This window comes from Aulonocara sp. 'chitande type north' Nkhata Bay, linkage group LG7 (genome assembly GCF_057382095.1).
Source record: "Aulonocara sp. 'chitande type north' Nkhata Bay isolate Kocher_YH1m ecotype deep benthic linkage group LG7, A_spYH_male_GT1.1, whole genome shotgun sequence".
Lineage (NCBI taxonomy): Eukaryota > Metazoa > Chordata > Actinopteri > Cichliformes > Cichlidae > Aulonocara > Aulonocara sp. 'chitande type north' Nkhata Bay.
In genome coordinates this window covers 61709725-61722586 of record NC_141350.1, presented here as the reverse complement: position 1 = coordinate 61722586, position 12862 = coordinate 61709725, and positions in this window count along the sequence as shown.

Genomic DNA, 12862 nt, shown 5'->3' with positions numbered 1-12862 from the left:
AATGTATAAAATGACTACTGTCATTGTTTTGGAAGCACATTTTTTTTGATGGATAGGATTTTTAAGCTCACTGACAAATATACTAGATTTCCTCAGCTCTTGTTTTGCCAGTTGGTTGATTTTAGTTAGTGCTGTCAGCGTTAATCTTGTTAAAATGATGTTAACGCCATAACTGCATTAACTCAGCAAACCTCCGTTAACGAGTTACCGGCAGATGGCCCCGTGCATGGGGCTGGACAGCGTCAACGTGTTAACGAGCTAACCGCGCTAACGCGTTGACGCTGTGCAGCCCCGTCCTATTGCAGTAATCCAGAATATTCCAGAATCAACACAATGAAGTTACCTGTCTCTCTATGTCTATGCCCATACACATTTCTTCTGCATTTCTGTATAGATCAACCTGTAGATGTCCCTGGTCATGGCCTGAACATGAACAGTCAATTTATGTTTTTCTTACCAGGGCTGCAGTTCATGTGCGAAAAGAAATGCTTAATTATAGTGAGTTAATAACACTCTACAAGCTGGTGGAGCATTGTTGTTTGTCTTCGATCTCATTAGACAACAGTGTAGCAGTGATAACCTGAGCCTGTCACTCCCTTACCTCAGCAAAGTGATCGCATAAACAATCAAATAAGCTCTTTCACATTTTCTTTTTGTGATGCAGTTCATGCCATAGCCACTGGATGTCAGCACATTGCATGACTCACAGAAAGACCTTCATGGAAGCTGGTCCACTCTAAGAGAGTTAGCAGCTCTCTAAACTAGATAATGCAACAATTTAATATGGTTTATTGTAACTTCTGGGTAATATTTTGAATATTTGTGGCAGGCATGAGACAAGGGCTCAGTTGAACTGGGCAGAGTGGAGAGAGTGTGGACCCAAATACAGATGGTGACAGACTTAAAATGAAAGTGAGCATTTATGACGGCCAAGAAAAATACAAACAAATGCAAAGAACAGAATGACTAAACTAGAAAAACCTAAACTGGAAAAAACTTTAAAACACGATATCAGAAAAAACTGTCACATGATATCAAACAGAAGCTGTCAATTCAGCTCTTCAGTGTGGGCAATCATAATGAAGCAGTTCATTCTAAGTTGTAGATTTGAGCTGCGCTTCATATTTTTGGCCACCAGATGTCACCAAAGATGACTTTTGAAAAGCTTTGCGTAATGAACCGTTTTTCAATACAAGCTTCAGTGCTTCAGAAAGCGCCATTTGGCCAACAGTAGAGACATGGAACACGGAAAAATGCAGCAAGTGATGCACAGATAATCCGGCAACAAACAGAGGAAGACAAAAAGGCTTAAATACACAGATGGAAAACAAGGGAATGAGACACAAGAGGAGAGCACAGCTGGGAGAAATTACACATAGCGAGACGGGAAGGAAGCAAAACTGGAAACATTAGCAAAGGACACAAGACTATCAAAGTAAAACAGGAAACGAGACATTCACAAAGACAGACTTGAAACTGAGACATGGAGATGTGACTTGACTGCAAAACACGGGGGATGCATGAACCTGGAGGAACCTAGAAAACCAACACTAAACATAGCTTTTAGTTCATGAATAGTTTTGGTACAGTAAATATTTTTAACTGTCTAAAGCAGTGTTACAGCAAGTGCAGCGCACATAAATGAGTGGACAGGGTGATGGACACCGGTAAGAGCAGAGGAGGGGAGCTCTGTGTTTATATTAAAAACAACTGGTGTCACTGGAGTATGTAACAGTTAAGTGTTGCCAGTTCTATCTGCAATGAGAGTTTACAGTTGTCATAAAGGCTCCTGTTCTTACTTAACCCTGGATGCTAACATCACAGCAGCTTTGGACTACTTGCTAAATACTATTAGTAAAGTCAAAGGAGCTTGCAAAGAAAAGCGTCTGGACTTCTTTAAATTACTTGAAGACGTTTCACCTCTCATCCGGGAAGCTTCTTCAGTTCTAAGGTCAAATGGTGGAGAGTCCCAGATATAAACCTAGTGGGAGTAACCCCCCACAGAGGGACAAAAGGACCCCCTGATGATCCTCTAATCGCCTGAGCCAAGGTGTGAAACTGGGTGTGGGTCCCAATCAGCCAGAGTTTCGGGTGTGTTCGTTGCGAAACCTGGCCCCACCTTATCATGCGAATTCCTGAGATCAGATGGCCCAGGATGTGAGTGGGCGTTAAGGCGTCTGGGAAGGGATCTCAAAACTGGATTATAGATGGCAGAGAGTTGGTGTCGTAAACCCCCGCCTCTGTTCAAAGATGGTCGCTCACAGTGGACATAGATGGCTTCTTTCACTCCTCTTTCAAACCATCTGTCCTCTCTGTCCAAAATGTGAATCTGACCTCAGGAATTCGCATGATAAGGTGGGGCCAGGTTTCACAATGAACACACCCGAAACTCTGGCTGATTGGGACCCACACCCAGTTTCACACCTTGGCTCAGGCGATTAGAGGATCATCAGGGGGTCCTTTTGTCCCTCTGTGGGGGGTTACTCCCACTAGGTTTATATCTGGGACTCTCCACCATTTGACCTTAGAACTGAAGAAGCTTCTCGGATGAGAGGTGAAACGTCTTCAAGCAACTTAAAGAAGTCCAGACGCTTTTCTTTGCTAGCTCCTTTGACTACAATGACCTGGATGACTGAGAACCTTCACAGACATACTATTAGTAAACAACAGAGGGCCGATCCCGACAGTTTTTGTAATGGGTGATGACAAAAGAGTCATTTTTTTAAAACTCCCTTGCCCAAATTTTATTAGCATATCCATCAAGGAAACAACACACTTGACCACAATAATAGTAACACTGGTTTCAAGGCTTCACCTCTCTCCCATCTCGGACTATTTGAACAGATCTCTGTTTTTTATTCCAACATACAGACAAGTTATTAACATGGTTAAACCACTCACTAGAACAATACAAGTGTGACCAGTGCAGACTTTTGAACAACTTCATGACTTCATGACCAACCGGACTATATTCAATGTGGACTGTCAGAAGTCTGCAAGACATGGCTTATCACCAAAACTAATCATACAGAAGTACGGTACTGAGACTCACACGAGTGAGCTTCATTCAATGAGCTCCTTCATCTTTCTGCTGTTAAGGGTCAGATTCTTTTGTCCCCCAACAAGAATCTAGATTTTCCACTTCTTTCCTGTAAGCCTTGATGTCATTTGAAAACTTCACAATTTATTTGATTCATGTAGTTGTAAATGAACAGTGACTAGAGGAGTGAATTGACTATGCAGCCTTGTGGTACCCTCATACTAAACATCAAGGCAGAGGAAATGTGGCTATCTAACCTAACAGACTGGAGTCTGTTGGTTGGAAATCCCAGAGTTAAGTTGCAAAGTGAAGTGCTGACGCCCAGATGTGTGGCCATCAGCTTGGATGGTACAACGATGAGAAGTCCACAAACAGCGTTCAGAGAGTAGAGTCCAGAACTTTAGTTTTATCCAGATGTGTCAGTGTGAAGTGCAGGATGGAGGCATTGGCATCCTTTGATAAAAATGTGTTGTTTGAACTGTGTTACTTATTAAATTTCACAACTGAATGACTTGAAGGCGGTTGGTGCCGTGGCTCCAGAGACCAGCTATGTGCTAATAGTCTGACACCGCTTTGAGAGGTCACACTGACACTTAATGCCCAGGTTTTCTTCCACCCCGACACTGAAAACCACTCTTAGTATTGCACTTCATTACTGTATTCCAGTGTTTTGTACAACTATAGTTTGTCTTATGCTCTTGAATGACAAGGGGTTGTTTTTGTATTTGTTTTTTGTTTTGTTTTTTTGTTTGGGGGGGGGGGGGGGGGGGGCAAAATAAGGTGCTAAAAATACAGATTAAAAATCACTAGCGATGGCTGCTGTCAATACCAGCATGTATGTATAAATATATTATAAATATATATATTTTATTCATTTTGAAATAGTCACTGTTAGAAAAAACACTTTTTTTCCATCATAAATTTTCATGTTCTTCCCATCAGGTTGATGCAGTGAGCTCTGATATGTTACTTGTTAGTAATGCTGTTAAATGCACATCATACACATCTGCTCAGAGTGTGTATGGAAAAATATTTTCACCTGCATGATGTTTGTAATGGCAACCCACTTGTTTTTTGTGTAGCAGAGCATCTGGGCAGAAAGCGAGAGGTAAAACTCAATAGCAGCTGAATTTGTTAATTAGATATCAGAGAAACACAGTGTGCCATTTTCTTGAAGGATGATCAAAGAGTCTTGTAGATTGTTCCAAAATAAAAATCAATGGGGTTTTTTTATTATGAATAAAAATTTTTTAGAATAAAGTCCTAAAACAACTCATGTTTAAAATAATTTCTCCATGCTCCAAACTGCATCCCGATTGGCCATATAGTTAAAACTACAATAAAGTAAGTCCAAAACTTCTGCATCTCATTTTTTTGTACTGTTGATCACATCATCCCCGATCCGCTCAATCTGATTTAAGAGAAATACAGAAAAGCAGAATGAATCCTACATCAGACAGCATTCCTTGATCAACAGTTTAGCGACTTGCCTCTTCATTTATGAGACATTTAAGGAGTGTTATTAAAAGAAGAGGGGATGATAAACACTCATAAACACAATCCTGTCTCAACTTTTTTTGAGATTTGTTGTGTTGCGTTCAACACTTGTTTTATTTGCATTTTTGGAATTGGAACTCTAAATTCCAGTTCCAGTCCAAATGACTCTCACTCCTAACTTTTCGACCTTCTTCACTAACAAACCCCAGCTATCGTGACCCGATTTTTTTATTTTATTTATTTATTCATTTGGGGGACGGGGCTTAAATTCTGACTTTCCATTGAAGTGTTAATGTTATTAATGCTTTGTTTTGTTTTTTACTATAGTTGTGATGGTACCTGAGTCGTCGATGTCTGTTTCCTGTTTTATTGTGATAGTCTCTTACCCTGTGTAGATGTTTAGTTTTGCTTCCCCTGTTTCATTAGACAGATTTGTTCCAGCTGCGTTTCCACCTGTTGCCCATCCTCTCGTCATCCTGCATATTAAACCCCTTAGTATTTCTATGTTACCGGTCACATTGTCTCATGTTTAGCGTAGTTCTGATTTACTGGTGATCTCTTTAAAAAGAGATCAAAGGGGGAATTGTGAGATTATCCTATCCTATGTCTATAATCGAAATGAGTGAATCATTATACTGCTGTAAGCCACACCATACTCCTTATTATAGAGAGTATTAGTTTGTAGCTGTAGTTCTAGTTTGCATTATGCTTCTGAATTACAAAAGAATGTGAAAATCATTAGATTCATTAGATAGGTTTGTATTATCCTATACTGTTGATTTACTGTGAGTGAGTTACACTGTTTCATGACATTTCATACTGCTGAGTTAAGAAGAGAATACTGTGTGCAGAGAGCACAAAGCACATTCAACAGGAGCTTCACCCCCTTGTTGGAAGCAGATAGGCAGGGAGCCAAGGTCATAACACAGGCTCACTGAGAGTTAGAGGGTACGTAAGTTTAGGCTTTTTATGACTAGGTGGTAGGGCTGAATGATTATGGAAAATAATCTAATTGCGATTTTTTGCCCCAATATTGCGATTGCGATGCGATATGCGATTATTTTTTAAGGTCTTTGTCTTCTGTATTATTAAACAAAGACAAGCAATACATCATATAGTATGGCCAATACTATATTACATTAATTTTAAACTGTTCTTTCCTGGAAGACAGACCTCTGTTATGATGACATGAGGTGATGCATGAATTGATGACTGACATTTTTATTTAACTTCTTCAATCACAACAGTATATTTGAACATACACAATAGTTTATTTTTAGCTTACAAACATCTGAGCATAAAGTGCTGACAAGGAACCCTGGTGTAAACATTAAAATGAAAGTCAGTACAATGTGCAGATTGCAGAAATATACATAAAAAAAATCAGTGGCTTTACCACACTCAGTTTTTCAACATCTGTGAACTACTAGACAGTCATTCAATTAAAAAATAATATTAAATAAATAAAACTAATAAATAAAAAATACACACATCTTACTGATCTCTGCAGTCAGTAACATTACACATAAAGTGCAAACATAATAGCAATTGTATAAACACACACACAAACACGCCTTTAAAATTTAAAGGCGTGAAATTGGACGGTCTAGTTCTGATTAGCGTCACCGCTGTCTCGGTGGAGTTTAATAAACTCGGCCGTCTGCTTCTTGCTATCTAAAATATAACCAGACACTGGTGTAAATTCTCGACTGTCTCATACTTCTGTTTAATAAGTTTTCTGTTTGACGTTTAGTCAGCTGTGTGAAAACCAAGGAGGAACCCACCCGGGGGATTAATAAAGTTTTATTTTATCTAATCTAATAACTTTAATCTCAGCCAAACCGATTTACTCACGAACAAACAAAACACTGAAAAAAGCCCAACAATAACATTTTTAGGTTGTCTAAGTGACTTATATATTACGTTTAACCCGAGCAGCGAAACTCCGCGGTGATCTGAAAATGATGTGCCGGGAGTTGTGCCGTTCTCGGCCGCATCAGTAACCCTCGAGCTCCCGGCTAGCTGTCGAGCTGGTGGGTAGCAGACGCCTCTGAAAACGTCGAAGCACTTTTGCAAATATGGGATATCTTGATAAACCGAGCAGATATTTGATGTTTACACAGCTACTTTCTCGCCTGAAAATATGTTAAAAGTTTATTTTGTGACCCTGAAAGATTAGTATGAGTAATTTTAAAACTTAGTAGCGGCCGCCATTGCTGGAAACTGGAGTTTGGCTGGGCCGCGCTATGAATTCTGGGATATGGTAGTAATTTGGACAGCCTTCGGCGCGTCGCTGTGACGTAATCGGTCTACAAATGCGGCCTCAGGAGGATGCAGCCCATGAATTTGGACATGTCCAGAGTATAATCGCAGCCTTTGCGGTTAGAAAATTGCACTTGATCATGTCGCGATATTATCGCAAATGCGATATATCGTTCAGCCCTACTAGGTGGGGGCCACTAGAGGCTACAAGAGCTTGAGTAACCCTCCACCAGTTGGAGATTTGCTGTGTCCCTCTGCATGCATGTCTCCCCATCTGGATGGTTTATGCTCATAAAGTGTTGAATTGTATGGAATAAATGATAGTTGATTGAGCATTTATACACCGAGTATTGTCCTTCCTTCAGCCCAAAGATCGAAAGAATTGGGAGGTTTTAACACTGGTTTGTAGTGATTTTGATGCAGGTGCTATTCACACATCTGTAACAAGGACTAAGTGCTACCCCTTTGAAAGAGCTAAGAGTTTTACTTGGCTATAATGGTTAATTCTGGAGATAACATGACACAGCCATCCTTTTGTCTGTAGAAATCCTTGCTGTAAAATACTTGGGGATAAGACCGAGTTCTAACAATGTAGTCAATTTCTGACATTCTAAACTGCCTTAGTTGATGGGATAAAAGTAAAGAGTGAGACCACATGAAATGACCCTATTCTTTCATCTGGATTCAACGTAAGTTTGCAGACGTTATTGGTGAATCCTGCAACTGAAGGATAAAGGTCACTTGTTAAAGGATGTCAGTGGTCACATTTTTGGACCAAAAGATAGATAGTTTGAAAGAGGAGTAAAAGAGGCCATTACAAATAAACATTATTGGACAGAGGTGGTGGCTTACGACACCAGCTATCAGCCACCTACAATGGAGTTTTTAGATCTCTTCCCAGGCGCCTCAACCCCCACTCACATCTTGCAAGAGGGGACCTCAATAGAGTGAGGCAAGGTATTACAGTGGTTTTACAAAAAACCTCTTTTCACACTTTGGCTCATGTGTTGACACACATGATTGATGGTGCATCAACAACCCTCTTAAAGGATCCCCCCCCCCCCCAGGGTTTAATTACCTGGTGCTCTCCACCTTTAGGTTTAAGAAATGAAAAAGTCAAGTGTCTTTCTTTCCAAGTTCCTTTGTTTATGTCTAACTAATATCACACGAGTTTGCAAAATACAAGCCAGCTTGAACTGTTGTTTAATAATTTCAAACACAAATACAAACACGCTTACACTTATCTCACCATCCACGCAATATATTTCCAGCTCTAACTTAATTAACCACAGCTAGAATTACATTCATTTCAAACCTGTAAATTATTGACATGATACGTCCCACATTACAAAAGTTAAATATTGCATGTATTTATGTTAAACATGAAATGTCTGTTGACATTAGTCTACTAAACAGACTAAAAATGTACTCTAGACATGACATTTTACACTTAACATGACAATGACATTAGTCTGTGGACATTTTTAAAAATGTCGTGTTCATATAGAATGTTGACATTTATTTCCCTCCACATAAACATACATGACGGGGCTTAACAGTCACCTTTCCATGAATAAGTTGAGTGTGTTTGGCATATAAAGTAAGGCTGTCCTCACTGAACGTCACACTACCCTGTTAACTGAAAGGCCACAAATATAGACAAAATAAACCAAACACTGATGATATATTATACTCCACCACTCCAGCTTGAAAGTTATGGTAACATTACTCATCCATCAAACAGTGTAGATGAAATAAACAAATTACTCTTCAAGTATTACATTTCTTGTTTCTTCTTGTAAAATAATGTTTGAACACCAGGGTGTGGCTTTAAAGAAAAGAAATGATTAGAGACACAGAAAGACATCATAAATACAAATAATGATGAACAGACAGATTTAGTAAAATGTTTTATTAGAATTTAGTAAAACAAAACAGGAAATGAGTACTTAACAACTACCACAACAAAACAGGAAACAGCAAAAAAATGAAAGGAAACATTTTTACAAGTGGAAATTTCAAAATACAAGTTCAAATTGTTATTCACATTCTCATTTTTTATTCTACGAGCTCTCACACTTTGCAACATATTTACCTTCAAACTCCTGGCCACTCCAGGGCAGTTCTGTCCATAGCCTCCCGGATGGCCTCCCAGCTGGCTCCGTGATTTGGTTTGTTTCCATCGCTGGCCACCCAGCCAGCCTCCCGACTTGCTTTGCTTCTGCTACTGGCCTCCAGGCAGACCCTCTAAACTGCAGTGTTCCTAGTGCTTACAACAAGGTCAGGCTGAACCCTAGAACAGTGTCTTGTATATGCTTTTATTTCTTTGCTTAAATAACCTTCATTGGCATGTTTTACTGGAGTTATTCTATCCATCCATCTCCTACTTATAACTCAATCTAACACTCTGAACTATGTCTACATACCTAAATACTGCTATTATGTGATTGGCTGATTAGATATTTGCGTTAGTGAGCTGCTAAATTAGGACATTTTTGCTCTGCTTACAACTATTTCATAAATTATGTATTGGACAAAATTAGAGAAAACGCCATCACACATTTTGGACATAATATGAAGAGAATCTTGTTCTTTCCCCAAACTCCCGTGTTGTGTCTTCTCCCAGTGTTTGTGCTCTCCGCTCCCGTGTCTCAGCACTCCCCGTGCTGGGTGCTGTCTGGCACTCCACACCTCTCGTGGAGTCTCGGGTGTGGCCAGTCCCCTAGCAGGGCCACACCCACCAGGCCTGAAGGTGCCTGTAGACGAGTGCTCAGATACACAGCCACCCACACACACATATGTACAATCATAGAATACATAAGTAACATAAGTCTATAACTGACATGAAATGGCTCATTATTTTACTATTAATTATCACAAGCTGTTGGTTCATTCTCTTGATTTATATTTCACTGAAAGTATATTACTGAGACTAAGTTGCAACACTTTTTTTAACTACAAGTTGTGTCACTGCCCACACCCACGTCAGAATAGGCTGCTTGTGGATTGTTGATGTAAAAATAATGCTCACTCATGAGTAGCTACTAAGTAAGGTGACGGAAGACTTGCCCTCAGTCCTCTCTGTAACAGAAACAACAGCTCCTTAACCAGAGAGGAGATGTTTGTTGTTACACAAATAAGAATTATTTACATACTAAATAACACTGTGTGTTCCCATTGTGATGTCAAATGTTCATCATCATCATCATTATAATAATAATAATAATAATAATGGATACTTTATTGATCCCCATGGGGAAATTACTTGTTTTTCTCTGCATTTGACCCATTCACTCAGTGAAGCAGTGGGCAGCCCACTAAGCAGGCGCCCGGGGAGCAGTGTGTAGGGACGGTACCTTGCTCAGGGGTACCTCAGGGTAGCCGTTAAGTGGATTCGAACCGCCGACCTTCCGATCATGGGGCGACCACTTTACCTACTGAGCTATCCCTATCATCATCATCTTTATTTATAAAGCACTTTAAAACAACCACAGCTGACTCAAAGTGCTGTACATTGGAACTAAATAATAAAATTACATAAGATATAAATATAAAATATAAAATAATTAATTAGTTTGTTAGTTTCTGTGTAATTGTGATGAAATAACTTATTATGACTCACAAAAGCCAAAGAATAAAAATGGGTCTTAAGACGTGTTTTAAAAGTGGGCAATGAAGGGGCCTCTCTAATGCGCAAGGGCAAGTTATTCCATAATTTAGAAGAAGCTCAGACAGGTAAGGCTCGGCAAGATTGTGAAAGCATTCAAAAACAAACATAAAAAATTTAAAAAAAGAAAAAAAAAAGAAAAACTCTAAAAGACATAGGTAGTCAGTGCAGCCGGCCAGCACAGAGGTTATATGCTCTCTTTTACAACCTGCTTTTAACCTGCTGCAGACGTGAGAGCAACAACTGACTAACCCCACATAAAGTGAGTTACAGTAGTCCAGACGGGAAGAAATAAAAGCATGGACCACTGTTTCAAAGTGCTCCCTGGAAAGAAAGGAATTCACTCTTGCCAGACGCTTTAAATGATAAAAGCTGGACTTCTGCACTGCTCTAATTTTCTTTCCAATTAAAAATCACTGTCAATTTAAAACCAAGGTCAGTAATAACAGGTTTAAAATAAACTTCCAGGGGTCCCAAGTCAACAGAGGAGGACTCACAGGGACCATCAGGTCTAAACACCAAGACCTCTGTTTTCTTTTCATTAAAATTAAAAAGGTTTAAAGCCAACCAAGCTTTAATGTCTAGACATGTCAAGAGAGGTCTTATGGAGATGCCAACCTTCTGCTTTAGTGGCAAATACATTTGGCAGTCATCAGCATAACAATGAAAAGAGATCCCACGCCTTCTAAGGATGGAGCCCAGAGACAATAAATACAGTAAAAAGAGCAGTGGCCCTAAAATTGAAGAATTAGATGATTCGGAACTGAGAAGGCTATCAGAGAAAGTTCTATTTGCCACATAAGACCTAAACCAATTAAATGCAGTGCCGCCAATATCCACTAGATCATCTAATCGAGATATTAGATGCTGTGGTCTACTGTGTCAAAGGCAGCAGTTAGGTCAAGCAAGACCAGAACAATGTGGTTATCAGACTCACATGCCAGAAGGATGTCATTAAAGACCCTTAATAATGCAGATTCTGTGCTATGAAGTGTTTTTAAACCTGACTGAAAAATCTTAAGGATGCCATTATTATCTAGAAAATCTTTCAGCTGACAAAAAACAGTTTTCTCTAAAACCTTGGAAAGTAAAGGTAGCTTGGAAATAGGCCTATAATTAGCTAAAACTGTGTGAACAAGACCAGGTTTCTTAAGCAGTTGCTGCACTACTGCATGTTTCAAGGTTGCAGGAACCACACAAGAGGACAGACTACTGTTAATAATGGCAGGGGCAGAATGCCCTATACTAGGAAAAATTTCTTTTAAAAATTGTGGAGGGATAGGATCCCGGGGGGAACCTGCAGGCTTAATATGGCGAATCACATCCTCTAAATTGGAGACAGTCACAAGCTCAAACTCAGTAAAAACAGCCTTAGGCTGCCTGGTTTTTAACTATTTGTGATTAATTAAATCACTACAAACCACTCAGCAGACAGATCACAGGTAATGAAGTACTGGTTAGTATTGTTTGTTCTATCTTTAGCTACCTGAGGTTACAGGTGACTTTTTTTTAAAATTAATTAATGTTGTCTTGAAAGGGACAAGTTCTACATAACTGTAACAGTATCTATACACTTTTGTTTCTTTTCTTTTTTTTTTAAAGTCAAATATAAGAAGCTACAAAAAATGTTACTTAACTTGACATTACAAAAAGGATTTTTGTTAAAATCTCTAAAAGAATCTCAGAGATTCCAAGAAGGCCAGGTACCCTGAACTGTCATTCTGTGCATAAGCGCAGATGACAGTGAGGACCCCTTCCCTGACCAAAAGGTGCAGAAAGGTGATGTTCAATGTAGCAGTTGTCAGTCTTGGTAACCAGGGATCGGTTTGAAAAGGTCTCTGTCTTTGGCTGCCACCCAGCAAACGCTGCACCTAAGCGCTTCGGTGCCTCTGGCGGCTGGTGAGCCTACAGGAGGGTGTGCCCAGCCAGGCCCCATGGCCTAAGACATGGCCATCAGGTGCTCACTGGCCGCCCTCCCCGGGCCTGGCTCTAGGACGGGGCCCTGGTAACCCTATCCTGGGCAGGGTGAACTGTTCCCTTGGTCTTGTACTCATAAGGGTCTTCTGAAATACTTACTCTAGTCCCTCACTCAGGACCAATTTGGCATGAGAGATCCTACCATGGAGCAAAATCTGCCCGACAGGTGAGGGCAGTCAGCTGGAAAGCTGAGGACGCTTGGAGAACATCAGTGCCGAATCAGAAGCACTGTGTGCATAAACACTAAAGAAAAAGCAATCAGATCACTGTGTGAGTCCCTATGTGTTCACAAATGCTTATATTAATGGGTGTATTAATGGGGCAAGTTGTATAAAGCGCTTTGAGTGCTCAGGTAACCCATGGGGCCTGGCCACCAGGCGCTCTTCCTTGGGCACGATGGAGCAAGGTCTGGATCCAGG